Here is a 13,961-nt window from a genome sequence, read left to right as displayed (position 1 = left end):
AAATATCCTTTTGGTTCTGGCGGCGCCACGGGTTGCAGAAACCTGGGATTTACGAAAATCCTGCCGCCGCCCGTGCTAAAAGGGGTTGCATCCGCTACATTCCCTGTATTACCCCTATCACCGCCCCAAGCACCAGTAAAAGCATACTCACCGGGTTGCATACTGGGTTCCGAGCGACTCTGTTCCTGAGATCCTTGGGTGGTAGCACTTCGCCGTTCGATCCGGGACGTGGACCTGTGTTGTGATGAAACATGTCGACGAGACCGGCTGGATGAACTATCCGACGAGGATGGAGAGCGTCACCTTGACGCCCTAGACCGCCTGCTGCGACGGCTGGATCTGGACCTATGTGAATGCCCCCTGCTACCGTAGCGCTCCCTGCGCCTTTTCCGGTGATGGCGACAATGACCGGATGACGAAGAAGGGGAGAGGCTGCGCGCGGAGCGGTTACTCGCGCTCTGACCGCCAACCAGAGCCGAGGTGCCAGCACCCTGTATGGGAGGTCCAACATCGGTTGCCACCAGCGATCTGCCTGCTGAGGCGTTCTGATGTTCTCCCGCTCCTGTTGCTAACTGTGCTTGAGCTATTTGCCCCCCAGTAGTAAGTGGAGGGGGTGTTGTAAAAATCACTGGGAATGAGGGAAAAGGGGACTCAACTCTAACCCCTGTGTGCCCTGCCACCGGTTGCTGCCCAAATACAGAGGCAGAATGTACCTGTTGTTGGGCCGCTGTCACAACCTCCCACCCCCTCCCTGTGTTATTACAATTGTCCCCCAAAGGTTGTGGAGTCGGGGAAAACATCTCCTGGGATTCCCCCATCCCTTCAGCCTCCTGTGACGACGCAGAAGCTGCTGACCCTCGGACCCCCCCATACCAGCAACCGCCAATGACCCCGGTCCTGATGCGGTGACCAAAGGCTGCAGCTGCGCACTTCTTCCCCAAGGGATTGTAGGAGCTGCGGGAGCGGTGCCGACAGTTCTTTGTATGGCCCCCTCCTGTGCCTGCCCGACCGCTGCTGCTGCGTTGTGCTGCCTGCCCACGTGTAAGGACGCGCGTGCGCTTGAACCGCGCGCGCTCCTCTTTGAAAGTAATGGCGGGTTCAGGTGCGCCGGTGGCCGGGAGGCTCTGCTAGATCGCCGCCTGCCCGACGGCATCGCCTGGCTCGCTGCAGGGAGGGAGCCGCTCGCGGCCAATAGCGCCGCTAGCCATTCGCTGCCCTCCCTGCTAATCTTGCCTTACGCAGGCGTGTACTATGGAGGACAGAGAATGAACTTCAATCCAATATTGCAGCCAGCATGCAGCCAGCGGGTAAGGAAAGGGTGAATCAAACACCCGAAAACCCCGCCCATATGACTGAAAATTGTTCCCTCCAAATTCAGGTGACAGAATCCCTTTAAGTTGATACCTTTGGTGAAGGAATCAGTTTTGTTTCTCTTCCTTAACCCCTTTCTGATATTAGACATACTATCCCGTCGAGGTGGGGTGGGCCTGTATGACCACCGATGGGACAGTGCTTCATGCCCTTTAATGCGACTTAAGTCGCGGTGATCGTATTAAAATTCGTTCCTCTCGTTTCTTTTTTTTTTCCACATCCCCTTGCGCGCACCCAGCCGCTGCGTCTAAACCAGTGCCTTTCGTTTCTTTTTTTTTCCACATCCCCTTGCGAGGACCCGTGTCTTTCGTTTCTTTTTTTTTTCCACATCCCCTTGCGAGGACCCAGCCTCTGCATCTAAACCCGTGCCTTTCGTTTCTTTTTTTCTTTTTTCCACATCCCCTTGCGCGCACCCAGCCACTGCAGCTAAACCCGTGACTTTCGTTTCTTTTTTTTTTCACATCGCCTTGCGCGCACCCAGTCGCTGCGTCTAAACCCGTGCCTTTCATTTCTTTTTTTTTTCCACATCCCCTTGCGCGCACCCAGCCACAGCGTCCAAACCCATGCCTTTTGTTTCCTTTTTTTTTTCCACGTCCCCTTGCGCGCAACCAGGCGCTGCGCCTAAACCCGTGCCTTTTGTTTCTTTTTTTTTCCTCATCCCCTTGCGCACACCCAGTCGCTGTGTATAAACCCGTGCCTTTGGTTTCTTTTTTTTCCTCCACATCCCCTTGCGCGCACCCAGCCGCTGCGTCTAAACCTGTGCCTTTTGTTATTTTTTTTTCCACATCCCCTTGCGCGCACCCAGCCGCTGCGCTTAAACCTGTGCCTTTCGTTTCTTTTTCTTTTTTCCACATCCCCCAGCGCGCACCCAGCCGCTGCATCTAAACCCGTGCCTTTTGTTTCTTTTTTTTTTTTCCACATCCCCTTGCGCGCACCCAGCCGCTGCGTCTAAACCCGTGCCTTTCGTTTCTTTTTTTTTTCACATCCCCTTGCGCGCACCCAGCCGCTGCGCTTAAACCTGTGCCTTTCGTTTCTTTTTTTTTTTCCACATCCCCTTGCGCGCACCCAGCCGCTGCATCTAAACCCGTGCCTTTCATTTCTTTTTTTTTTTTCCACATCCCCTTGCGCGCACCCAGCCGCTGCGTCTAAACCCGTGCCTTTCGTTTCTTTTTTTTTTTTTCCACATCCCCTTGCGCGCACCCAGCCGCTGCATCTAAACCCGTGCCTTTAGTTTCTTTTTTTTTTTTCACATCCTCTTGCGCGCACCCAGGCGCTGCATCTAAACCCGTGCCTTTTGTTTCTTTTTTTTTTTTTTCCACATCCCCTTGCGTGCACCCAGTTGCCTCCGCCGAACTTTGATAAGTGACGCGGTTCACTTATCAGACCTCTCGTGCCTGCCGTTTTTTTTTCACATCCTCGTTTACACACCAAGCAGCCGCCGAACTTTGATAAGTGACACAGTTCACATATCATAGCTAGGGCCTGCTGTTTTAGACTTTTCCTTCCACAGGTGTGTTTTTCTCCCTATTTGCTTTTTTTTTCCTTTAGCTTTTTCTTTTCAGAATAGTTTGCACCAAACACTACCCCCCCCCACACGTTCAGATAGTTACCAATAAAGTACACCCAAGCACCATACTCACAAAAAAATGTCCCATTCGTCCCAGTAGCTCTATTCAGCGGAGGCATATTCTTTCTTTGCCTCTGACACTGAACTGATAGTGAAGGAGAGGATCCCACATTCCTTTACTCTTCAGATTCTTAATCCTCTTCCTCCTCCTCTTCCTCCTCCTCCTCATCTTCCTCCTCGGGTCCTGCGGAACCTCCATGCAGACACCCCAGGACAGAAGATGAGGCAGCACCCACTCCTGAAGATGAACCAGCGCGCCCCTCTTTGGACCCCATATGGACCTCGCCCCCTGGAAATTGCGAGCCACTGATTCCTGATTTTGTGGCAGAATCAGGAATCAAGTTTGACACCACCGGCCTCACAGAAATAGACTTTTTTAAAGTCTTTTTCTATGAGGATTTTGTTAACCTCATGGTGCAGAAAACTAATTTGTATGCTCGGCAATTTTTGGAGCAAAACCCTGGTTCATCATTTTCTAAGTGGTCTCCTGTAGACGCAGTTGAAATGATGCAGTTTTGGGGCCTGATCCTCCACATGGGGATCCTGAAGAAGCCAGAAATTCGGCAATATTGGAGTGTTGATATTTTATATAACACTCCGGTGTTCCAAAAGGTCATGGTTCGGACGCGTTTTGAGGCCATCCATAAGTTCCTGCATTACAATGATAATGCACGGTGTCCCGCACGAGATGACCCCAATTTTGACCATCTGTTCAAAGTTCGGCCGGTCATCGAACACTTCAGCAAAATGTTTGCTGAAGTGTTTGTGCCCCAAAGGGAAATCTGCGTGGACGAGTCCTTGGTTCAAATAAAAGGGGCGGCTCAAATTCCGTCAATACCTGCCCAACAAGAGGGCCAGGTACGGAATCATCTCTACAAGCTGTGTGAGAGTACCTCAGGGTACACCTACAGCTTTAGAGTGTACGAAGGGAAGGACAGCAGGATTGAACCGCCTGAGTGTCCTTCTATCCTGGGAGTGAGTGGGAAAATTGTGTGGGATTTGGTGCACCCACTGCTGGATAAAGGTTATCACTTCTACACCGATAACTTTTATTCCGCATCCCACTCTACAAATCCCTCTCTGCGTGAGGAACTGCAGCCTGCTGTTCTGTCCGCAAAAATCAGAGAGGCCTCCCGAAGATGCTACTTGGGCAGATGCTCAGAAAAGGTGAGAGCAATGCCCAATGTAGCGACCACCTGCTGGTGGTCAAGTACAAGGATAAGAGGGATGTCCTTCCCTTGACCACCATACACGTGATGGCAGTGCCCTAAGCAGTGTACGGGGTACCTCTACACAGGTCAGCAAACTGGACTGTGTACAGGGGTACAACAAAAACATGGGGGGCGTTGATCTCTCCGATCAACTCCTCCAACCGTACAGTGCTTTGAGAAAGGCCAAGGTGTGGTGCAAAAAGCTGTCCATGTACATCGTACAAATGGCAATGCTCAACACTTTCCTGCTGTCACGATGTGCACGACACACTGATACGTCGTACCTTCAGTTCCAGGAGGTAGTGGTTAAGGCCCTAATGTTTGGCACGAGGGAAGGAGCGGGACCCAGTACTTCTGGAACTGTGGGTGCTTGTATCATACCAGGTCAGCCTTTTCCGGGGGTGTTCCCGCCAACTAATAGAAAAGGTAAGCCTCAAAAAAGGTGCCGAGTGTGCTACAAAAGAGGAATACGCAAGGAAATCATCTATCAATGTGACACCTGCCCCGACAAACCTGGCCTGTGTATGAAGGATTGCTTCAAATTGTACCACACCTCCATGCACTACTAATTTACTTAACAGGAACCAGCAGAGTAGTTCCAAAGAGGGGGCACATCTAAGTAAGTTTCTTGGGGGTCTAGGTTCCAAAATGATGTTGCTTGTGTTTTTTTTTTTTACTGTTTAGGCACATCAGGGGCTCTGCAAGCGGAAAATGACGCCCTCAGACCAGTCCATCAAAGTCTGCATTTCAAATCGTCACTGCTTCCCTTCTGAGTCCCGAAGTGCCCAAACAGTTTTATCCCACATAAGGGGTATCAGCGCACTCAGAACAAATTGGACAGCAACTTTTGTGGTCCAATTTCTCCTGTTACCCTTGGGAAAATAAAAATTTGGGGACTGAAAGATCATTTTTGTGGGAAAAAAATAGAATTTTTTATTTTCACGCCGGGCGTCATAAACTTTAGTTCAGCACTTGGGGGTTCAAAATTCTCACCACACACCTAGATAAGTTCCTTAGGGGGTCAAGTTTCCAAAATGGGGTCACTTGTGGGGAGTTTCTACTGTTTAGGCACATCAGGGGCTCACCAAATGGAACATGATGCCCGCAGACCATTTCATCAAAGTCTGCATTCCAAAACATCACTACTTCCCTTCCGAGCCCCGAAGTGTGCCCAAATTGTAGTTTTCTCCCACATATGGGATACCAGCGTACTCAGGGAAAATTGGACAACAACTTTTGGGGTCCAATTTCTCCTGTTACCCTTGGGAAAATACAAAATTGGGGACTAAAAGATCATTTTTGTGGAAAAAAAATAGAATTTTTTATTTTCATGCCAGGCGTCACAATCTTTAGTGAAGCACTTGGGGGTTCAAAATTCTCACCACACACCTAGATAAGTTCCTTAGGGGGTCAAGTTTCCTTAATGGGGTCACTTCTGGGGAGTTTCTACTGTTTAGGCACATCAGGGGCTCACCAAATGGAACATGATGCCCGCAGACTATTCCCTCAAAGTCTGCATTCCAAAATGTCACTACTTCCCTTCCGAGCCCCGAAGTGTGCCCAAACTGCAAGCATACTCAGGACAAATTGGAAAACAAATTTTGGGGTCCAATTTCTCCTGTTACCCTTGTGAAGATAAAAAATTGGGGACTGAAATATCATTTTTGTGGGAAAAAATAGAATTTTTTAGTTTCACGCCCGGGCTTTATAAACTCTTGTGAAGCACATGGGGGTTCAAAGTGCTCAACACACACCTAGATAAGTTCATTAGGGGGTCTAGTTTCCAAAATGGGGTCACTTGTGGGGGGTTTCCACTGTTTAGGCACATCAGGAGCTCGCCAAATGCGACATGGCGTCCGATCTCAATTCTAGCCAATTTTAGCTTGAAAATTTCAAACTGCATTCCTTTCCTTCTGAGCCCTGCCGTGCACCCAAAATGCGCGCGTGTCCAGCCTCCCGGCTTGTGATTGGTTGACCGCGACGCAACCAATCACAAGCCGGGACGTCACGGGAGGCTGGACAAGCGCGCATTTTAAAATGCGCGCGTCTCCAGCCTCCCGTGACGTCACGGCTTGTGATTGGTTGCGTCGCCCATGTGACTGCGACGCAACCAATCACAAAGCCGGGACGTAATTTTAAAATCCTGAAGGACCTGAAATTACGTCACGGCTTGCTGTGATTGGTTGCGTCGCCCATGTGACTGCGACGCAACCAATCACAACGCCGGAACGTAATTTTAAAATCCTGAAGGACCTGAAATTACGTCACGGCTTGCTGTGATGGGTTGCGTCCCGGCCACATGGGCGGCATGCGACCAATCACAAGCCGGGACTTCACGTAAAGGAAAGAAAAGCGCGAATTTTAAACAAAGAACGCTGCCGCTTCCCTCGGTAAGGTGCAGGCTGCGTCGGAGAGGTGAGTATAGCAATATTTTTTATTTTAATTCTTTCTTTTACACATTAATATGGTTCCCAGGGCCTGAAGGAGAGTTTCCTCTACTTCAGACCCTGGGAACCATCAGGAATACCGTCCGATACATGAGTCCCATTGACTTGTATTGGTATCGGGTATCGGTATCGGATTGGATCCGATACTTTGCCGGTATCGGCCGATACTTTCCGATACCGATACTTTCAAGTATCGGACGGTATCGCTCAACACTAGTCTCAACACATTTCCCCAATAATTGGTTCCTCAGGAGAACATACTGATATATAGTCTTACAAACAAAGAAATCCAAGTACATCATGAACATCATAAGGTGGGAATGCTAGGTAGCCAACCACCGAGTGTAGCTTAATTCGAACTCCATAAATGCTTCGGAATGAGGAGAAAATAGTGGAGTCAACTCGAATTTATAGAATATAGCAAAATACAAATTTTATTTAGACAATATTAAAAACAGTACAGACAACGGAATATCAAATATATTCAGGAAAAAGCAGTGACAGGTAAAGTGCGCACGTATATATTGCTGTTGGAGAGGCATAAACTTGCCTCAATAATAAATTATGCAGGCAAGCATATAGTCTTACATAACGAAGGACTTATTTTAGAGTTTTGATGAGAGAAGCATGAGTATAATGCCCATCTGCCTCCAAAACAGGAGTTGGTATACGCTATGCATCTCACAGACCGATCCCTGAAGAAAAAATGGGCCTATCATCTTATCATGCATCACACGTTCACTTTAGGGGTGTTACGTTCGTACTCAACGTAGGCATGAGGATGTTCAGCAGCCCATATTCGGACATCATGGTGATGAACATGTCCACAGATATGGAAGGTTGCCTCATCGCGGAGCGGTCTTTGACATTTACTTTTGGGATTATATGAAGCAATATGTGTACATTGAACGTATCAATGAGATTAATCACTTAAAGCAGAGAATCAAAGACGTTATTCCTCTGTTACACCGGACGTCCTTACCCGTGTGTTGCAAGAACTTCACTATTGTTTGGATGTGTGTAGGACAACAAATGGAGCCCACGAAATGCACTGAATAGGTATGAAACTCAGAGAGTTATCCTTTTATTTGGAGCAGATTGTTCTGTCCCCATATGAGGTGAATGGAAGTGTGGTTGATTAATAGGGCTGTGAGAGATTCCTACCTTCCATTTCCTCAATGTAGAGCAGACAGGACCGATGCTGTTCAGCATCTGGAGAGATGATACCAGATTGTGCAATCCAGACTTGTTTATTTTGGGAAGTCGGGACATACAGCGTATGATGGTAATACAGTAACTTCTCCAGAAATGCAGTTGTAAACAACAAAGTGGTCAAAAAACTGATGCCTTCCCAAACCCAGTTCAAGAGTGTCTTCTCACAGCAAGTGAAACTAGAAAATGAAAATGGCTGCCAGGAGGAAGAAGACGTGATGCTTGAACCAGATATGGAAGGCACACCGTAAGAATTAATGAATTACAGGCTGCTATACATGAAAAGGCGTCATTAGGTGGCAGCAGAGAAACATGTAAGAACACTATGCAAGCATGGACAAACACAATACATAAACTAGCCAAACGGAACAGCACACTCCCTGTCTGAAATTCCATAAGGGATTTCACTATACTAGTGTCTTTGAAATAAAGTCCAACAACCTAGAAAAAACAAACACAAACATGCATGCAATGCAATAATAACAACTTCAAATGAGATAAATGAATGTCTTTAAGTCAGTTCCTGAGATTATCCAAAAGATACCCATCTTTGGATCGGAGAAGCCGCTCTAGGCCAAACTATCTCCGACCCAACAGTACAGTAATCCAATGGACAAAGTACTATTGTGATGTTCTTCTCAACGTTTATCCTACCGTTATGTTCTCTCGATCGGCAGTATAAATACAAGCTCATGGATTGGCCTCTGAAATGTCTTTAGCTTTGTTAGAAACTGCAACACAGAACTAGGATAGAAGGGGGAAAACTGACCCTGCACTGAGACTAGGCTGATACCCTACGATGGAGTTGGTGACCCATTCCTAGCGAATAGTCCCACCGACAATCCTAAGTAAAACTCAAGCGAAGACCTATAGATAGGGGAAAGGAGGTCTCTGAAAGATCTAAGGACTGGGTATAAAAACATGTCACCTCCTAATAGAAAACACAGAGACAGCTGCAGAAACCAACTGAAAACAGAAACTAAGGATAGCAGAACAAGAGATCCCAGAACTGCACAATATCAAGCACAGAAAGCTATCAAAACTCCTATCCAGAACTCTAGCAGATTAACACTGTTGTCCAGCAAGGACTAAGAGGCAGATGTGGGGTAATAACGGGTGATACAATCACCCGACCTGAGACAACCCAGCACCAGGGGAAACATACCAGCAGCCAGAAAACCACAACAAGATGGCAGATGGTCAAAAACAAAACAGATTCTAACAAGCTCACCTTTCCTAAGGACCTTTAGCTCCACCTTCCGGACCTTACTGTCTTGACTATGGAAAGCCTTTGTAACGATTCCCATAGGCCAGTCGATCCTTTAAGCTTGTTGCTCCTTCATTAACACGATGTCTCCTTCTTTAAAGTTTGGTTTACTTTGTCGCCATTTTCTTCACAAAATACTCCTTTCTTCACCGATTCCAGAAGTAATCAGCAAGGTATTGTATGCGTTTCCACTGCTGCTGGTAGATGTTTGCGTGAGTAAACTCTCCACTGACTGTTAGCGGGTTCCCGGTCTTTTGGGTAAGAAGAGTAGCTGGCGTGAGAATGGTCGGCATTTCAGGATCCATTAATACTGGGACAAGGGGTCTTGAGTTGATTGTGGCGGAAACTTCAGCCAGAAGAGTAACCAAGGTCTCATGCATAAGTCTTGAAGAGTTTATGTCCATAAGCATAGAGTTAAAGATGTTGTGAGAGATCCCGATCATCCTTTCCCAGGAACCTCCCATGTGAGAACTAAAGATTAAAGATCCAGGTGCAACCTCTTTCTGCCAGTTGATCTTGAATTGGCTTGATGTCAATATTCAACTCTCGATATGCACCCATGAAGTTGCTTCCGTGGTCAGACCTCGCTGTTTCACCGATCCTCTGATTGCTAGAAACCGCCCAAGAGCGGTAATCAGGCTGGATGTGTCCGTAGATTCTATCACGTCTATGTGAACAGCACAGACACTCATGCAGGTGAATAGAACGGCCCAATGTTTGCTGTTGGCATGACCTCCTCGAGTTCTGCATGCAGATACCATCCATGTTCCAAAGACATCTAGGCCAACATAGGTGAAAGGCGGTTCAGCATTCAGTCTGCCAGAGGGCAGGTCAGCAATTTGTTGATGCACCTGTTTTCCTCTGGTTCTGCGACATTGCACACAGCGATGTAGTGATCCCGCTACACATCTTTTCATACTTATGATCTAAAGTCCTGCAGACCGCAACTTGCCCTCTGTGATCTGCCTGCCTTGGTGTTCAGTCTTTTCATGAAAGTGAGTATCTGGAGCTAAATATCAATACCATCAGGGAGGATTTGGACCCTTTCATATTTTGATCTTACAAAACGGATGAGTGACCTGAGCTCACCTCACATGCCTTGGAGGTTTTATCATGCCCTTCAGCACTGCTGGTGGTGTCCTGATGGATAAGCGCATACGACTGTCCCCTGAAAGTGTTGACCGCCTAACTTTCATTAAGATGAACAAGTCATGGATCTCCAAGGACTTTTGCATCCCAATCACAGACTGTAGAGACTATGTGATAATGCATTTTTTTGTATGATGCATTAATGTTACGTAACAGCACTCTGTGATATCTTTAGTGTCACTTCTGTGGCTGCTACTGCTGCTGATGTTAACACAAATTTGTTGTAATGTGAACAGTCATGGTTGGTCTACATCTGCTGAGTTAGCTGTAGTGGAAGACGTGTCGATCACAATTATATTATTTCCATTCTCATGAAAGTTATTCCACTTCAATTGTGCCAGGCCCTCGTTTTAAAAAATTTGAAAACAACAAATTTGGTGTCCATCTGCTGAATTGGGTGTAGAGAAAAACCTGTCATTCCCTATTTAACTATTTTTACTGTAGTAAAATTGATGCCACTTCTGTTGTGTAAGGCCCTCATTTCTTTAAATGTTAACACTATTTGTAGAGTGTCCATCTGATGCATTGGGTGCAGTGAAAGACCTGTTGGTCCCTATTATACTATTTCTACTGTGGTGAGATTGATGCCACTTTGGTGGCATCTGCCAATAATTTTTATAAATGTGAACACTCTTGGTTGAGTGTCCATCTGCTGGATTGGGTGTAGAGAAAGACCTATCGGTCTCTATTAGACTGTTTCTACTGCATTAAAATTGATGCCACTTCTCTGGTGTAAGGCCCTCATTTATTTAAATGTGACCACTCATGTATGGTTGTCCATCTGCTGAATTGGGTGTAGAGAAAGAACTGTTGTTCTCTATTTAACTTTTTCTACTGTGGTGAAATTGCCACTTCTGTGGGGAAAGGCCCTCAATTATTTAAATGTGAACACTCCTTGCTGAGTGTCCATTTGCTGGTTTGGGTGTTGTGAAAGACCTTTTGGTCCCTATTCTACTATTTCTACTGTGGTGAAATTGTTGCCACTTTGGAGGTGTCTGCCAATAATTTTTGGAAATGTGAACACTCATGGTTGGGTGTCCATCTGCTGGATTGGGTGTAGAGAAGGACCTGTTGGTCCCTATTTGACTATTTCTACTGTGGTGAAATTGATGCCACTTCTGTGGTGTAAGGCCCTCATTTCTTTAAATGTGAACACTCCTTGTAGGGTGTCCATCTGCTGGATTGGATATAGTGAAAGACAGATTCTGAAACTGTAACTCAGAGTGAAAATGGGGAGTTGGTCACAATTTAATTTTCAATAAACCAATTCATGATCTAACAGGCACAACATTTCATTTTTGTATTTATAGGTGTCCATATTGACCACCGATTCCCCCTTATCCGCTGATTGAATCACTATTTTTTTATTGTTGTTAAGGTCCATAAATGCCCTCCTCTTCAATATCAATATGTTATGTTTAGACCTCAAAACATATAACATAATTACTTTGAATCTTAAGCAAGTCAATTACACTTGTGGGGCAAAAAGAAAGACCTTTAGATAAGAGCAAAGAGGTGGATTAAATCTTTACCGCCAAATCTCTTTGGCATTTTTCTGCCTCCCCTCCATGACTCGTGTCCTCATGGTATACTGTTTTTTCCTCTGTTCTCGCATTGATCCTCTACCTCCTGTGTTCTGTAATGTTTTCTGGTGTTGGGACCCCGTCAGTCTTCTTTTTCCCTAAAAAATTAGAAGTGGCTGGACCCATACTAGAATCATCAGTTGATTCAGAATTTTCTGTTGTAAAACCAAAATCATGTAGATTCCCTCCTTGGGATTTTTGATGCCTCTGCATCTGTGTGTGCTTATTCAATATCACTCCTGAATTTTGCAAAATAAATCTCCAGTTTAGTTTTAATTGAGCTCCATTTCATTGCTGTCATTATGTCAGTCAGTTCACTTTCCAGCTCTAAGGCTCCAAGAGAATTTTCCTTACAGTATCCTTACTGTGAGGCAGTGACTCATGTCACAGGTAGAGGTCGCTATTAGGGTTGAGCGAAACGGGTCGGCCATTTTCAGAAGTCGCCGACTTTTGGCAAAGTCGGGTTTCATGAAACCCGACCCGACCCCTGTGTGGGGTTGGCCATGAGGTCGGCGATCTTCTGAATCTGGTATCGGAATTCCGATACCGAGTTCCGATATGTTTGCGATATCGGGAATCGGTATCGGAATCCATATTTAAGTGTTAAATAAAGAATCAAAATAAAAAATATTGATATACTCACCCTCGGACACGCCCTGGTACTAACCGGCAGCCTTCCTTCCTAAGAATGAGCGCGTGAAGGACCTTAGATGACGTCGCGGCTTGTGATTGGTCGCGTGACCGCCCATGTGACCGCTCGCGACCAATCACAAGCCGCGACGTCACCGCAGGTCATTCACGCGCTCATTCTTAGGAAGGAAGGCTGCCGGTTAGTACCAGGGCGCATCCGAGGGTGAGTATATCAATATTTTTTATTTTGATTCTTTATTTTACACATTAATATGGATCCCAGGGCCTGAAGGAGAGTTTCCTCTCCTTCAGACCCTGGGAACCATAGTATCCCATTGCACTGCATTGGATTTCGTGTTTCGGCCGACCCCGACCCCGACTTTTTTATAGGATCGGCCGATTTCACTCGACCCGACTTTTGAGAAAGTCGGGTTTCGTGAAACCCGACCCGATCCTATAAAAATAAAAGTCGCTCAACCCTAGTCACTATGTGTTCTCCCCAGGTTGTGCATGGAGATGATTGAAGTCCATAGATGTGCATGGCAGTCGTGGATTTCTGGTATGGGTTTTCCATGTTTGTTTGCTAAAAACCCTGCAGTAAAGGGTATGAGTGTGTCAGGTGTCAGGTGCAATGTCAGTGTCAGTCTAGTGTATGCTGGGGTGCAGAGCGGAGGCCTGCAGAATGCTGGCTGAGTGTGTGGCACCCCAGGGGTCCAGTTGCCACAATGGCATTGCCTTCCTCATGGAGGGGTGATGTCATGCCTGGATGCAAGGAGGGATCCCCTAATCAGGTAATACAGACGTACAACACCTTCCTAACTCCAGTCCAGAAGGGGGAGCTCTAAGCCCTGTTTCAGGGTAGGTCCCCTATAAGTTCTTGTCTGGAGGCAGGGTTAGTGAGTTGAGTGTGACACACTGAAGGGGAAGGAAGCAAGAGAGGAGCCTGGGGTCTGGAGCTGTGATTGTGCTCACCCCAAGATAAAGCGCAAAGAGACTGGACACCGGAGTCTGTGGTGGTGAGAGGATTTCATACTCAGCCACCGAATCCAGAGGGGAGGAGATTCCAAGTCTCCTGGCCCCAACTGACATCCGGAGGGAACACAGCAGGTCAGGAGCCTGGGGCTGCCAGTGAGAAGGCAGTGCTCAAGACAAGCTCAGGCTGTCAGCCATATGAATTGGCAGTACAGATACTGAGAGGACTTGAGCAGAGTTTTGAAAACAAGGGTCAGAGTACAAAGTGCAGAAGAAAGGCCTCTGAACCCACTTGGTTAGGTGGATCCCAAGCTGTTTCCAGGCTGCCCGGAGCCCATCACCACCTGCTACCTGTACCCTGGACTCTACCTGCATTTTATCAGTAAAAGGTAAAGGAAACTGCTATACCTGTGTCCTTCAATTATTTCAAGCACCCTCAGTCCTGCACCCCACCATCAATCATCCCTCTTACCAACTATTCCAGTAGCCCTG

The sequence above is a fragment of the Ranitomeya variabilis genome, chromosome 7, assembly GCF_051348905.1.
Source record: "Ranitomeya variabilis isolate aRanVar5 chromosome 7, aRanVar5.hap1, whole genome shotgun sequence".
NCBI classification, from domain to species: domain Eukaryota; kingdom Metazoa; phylum Chordata; class Amphibia; order Anura; family Dendrobatidae; genus Ranitomeya; species Ranitomeya variabilis.
This window is presented reverse-complemented; position numbering follows the sequence as displayed.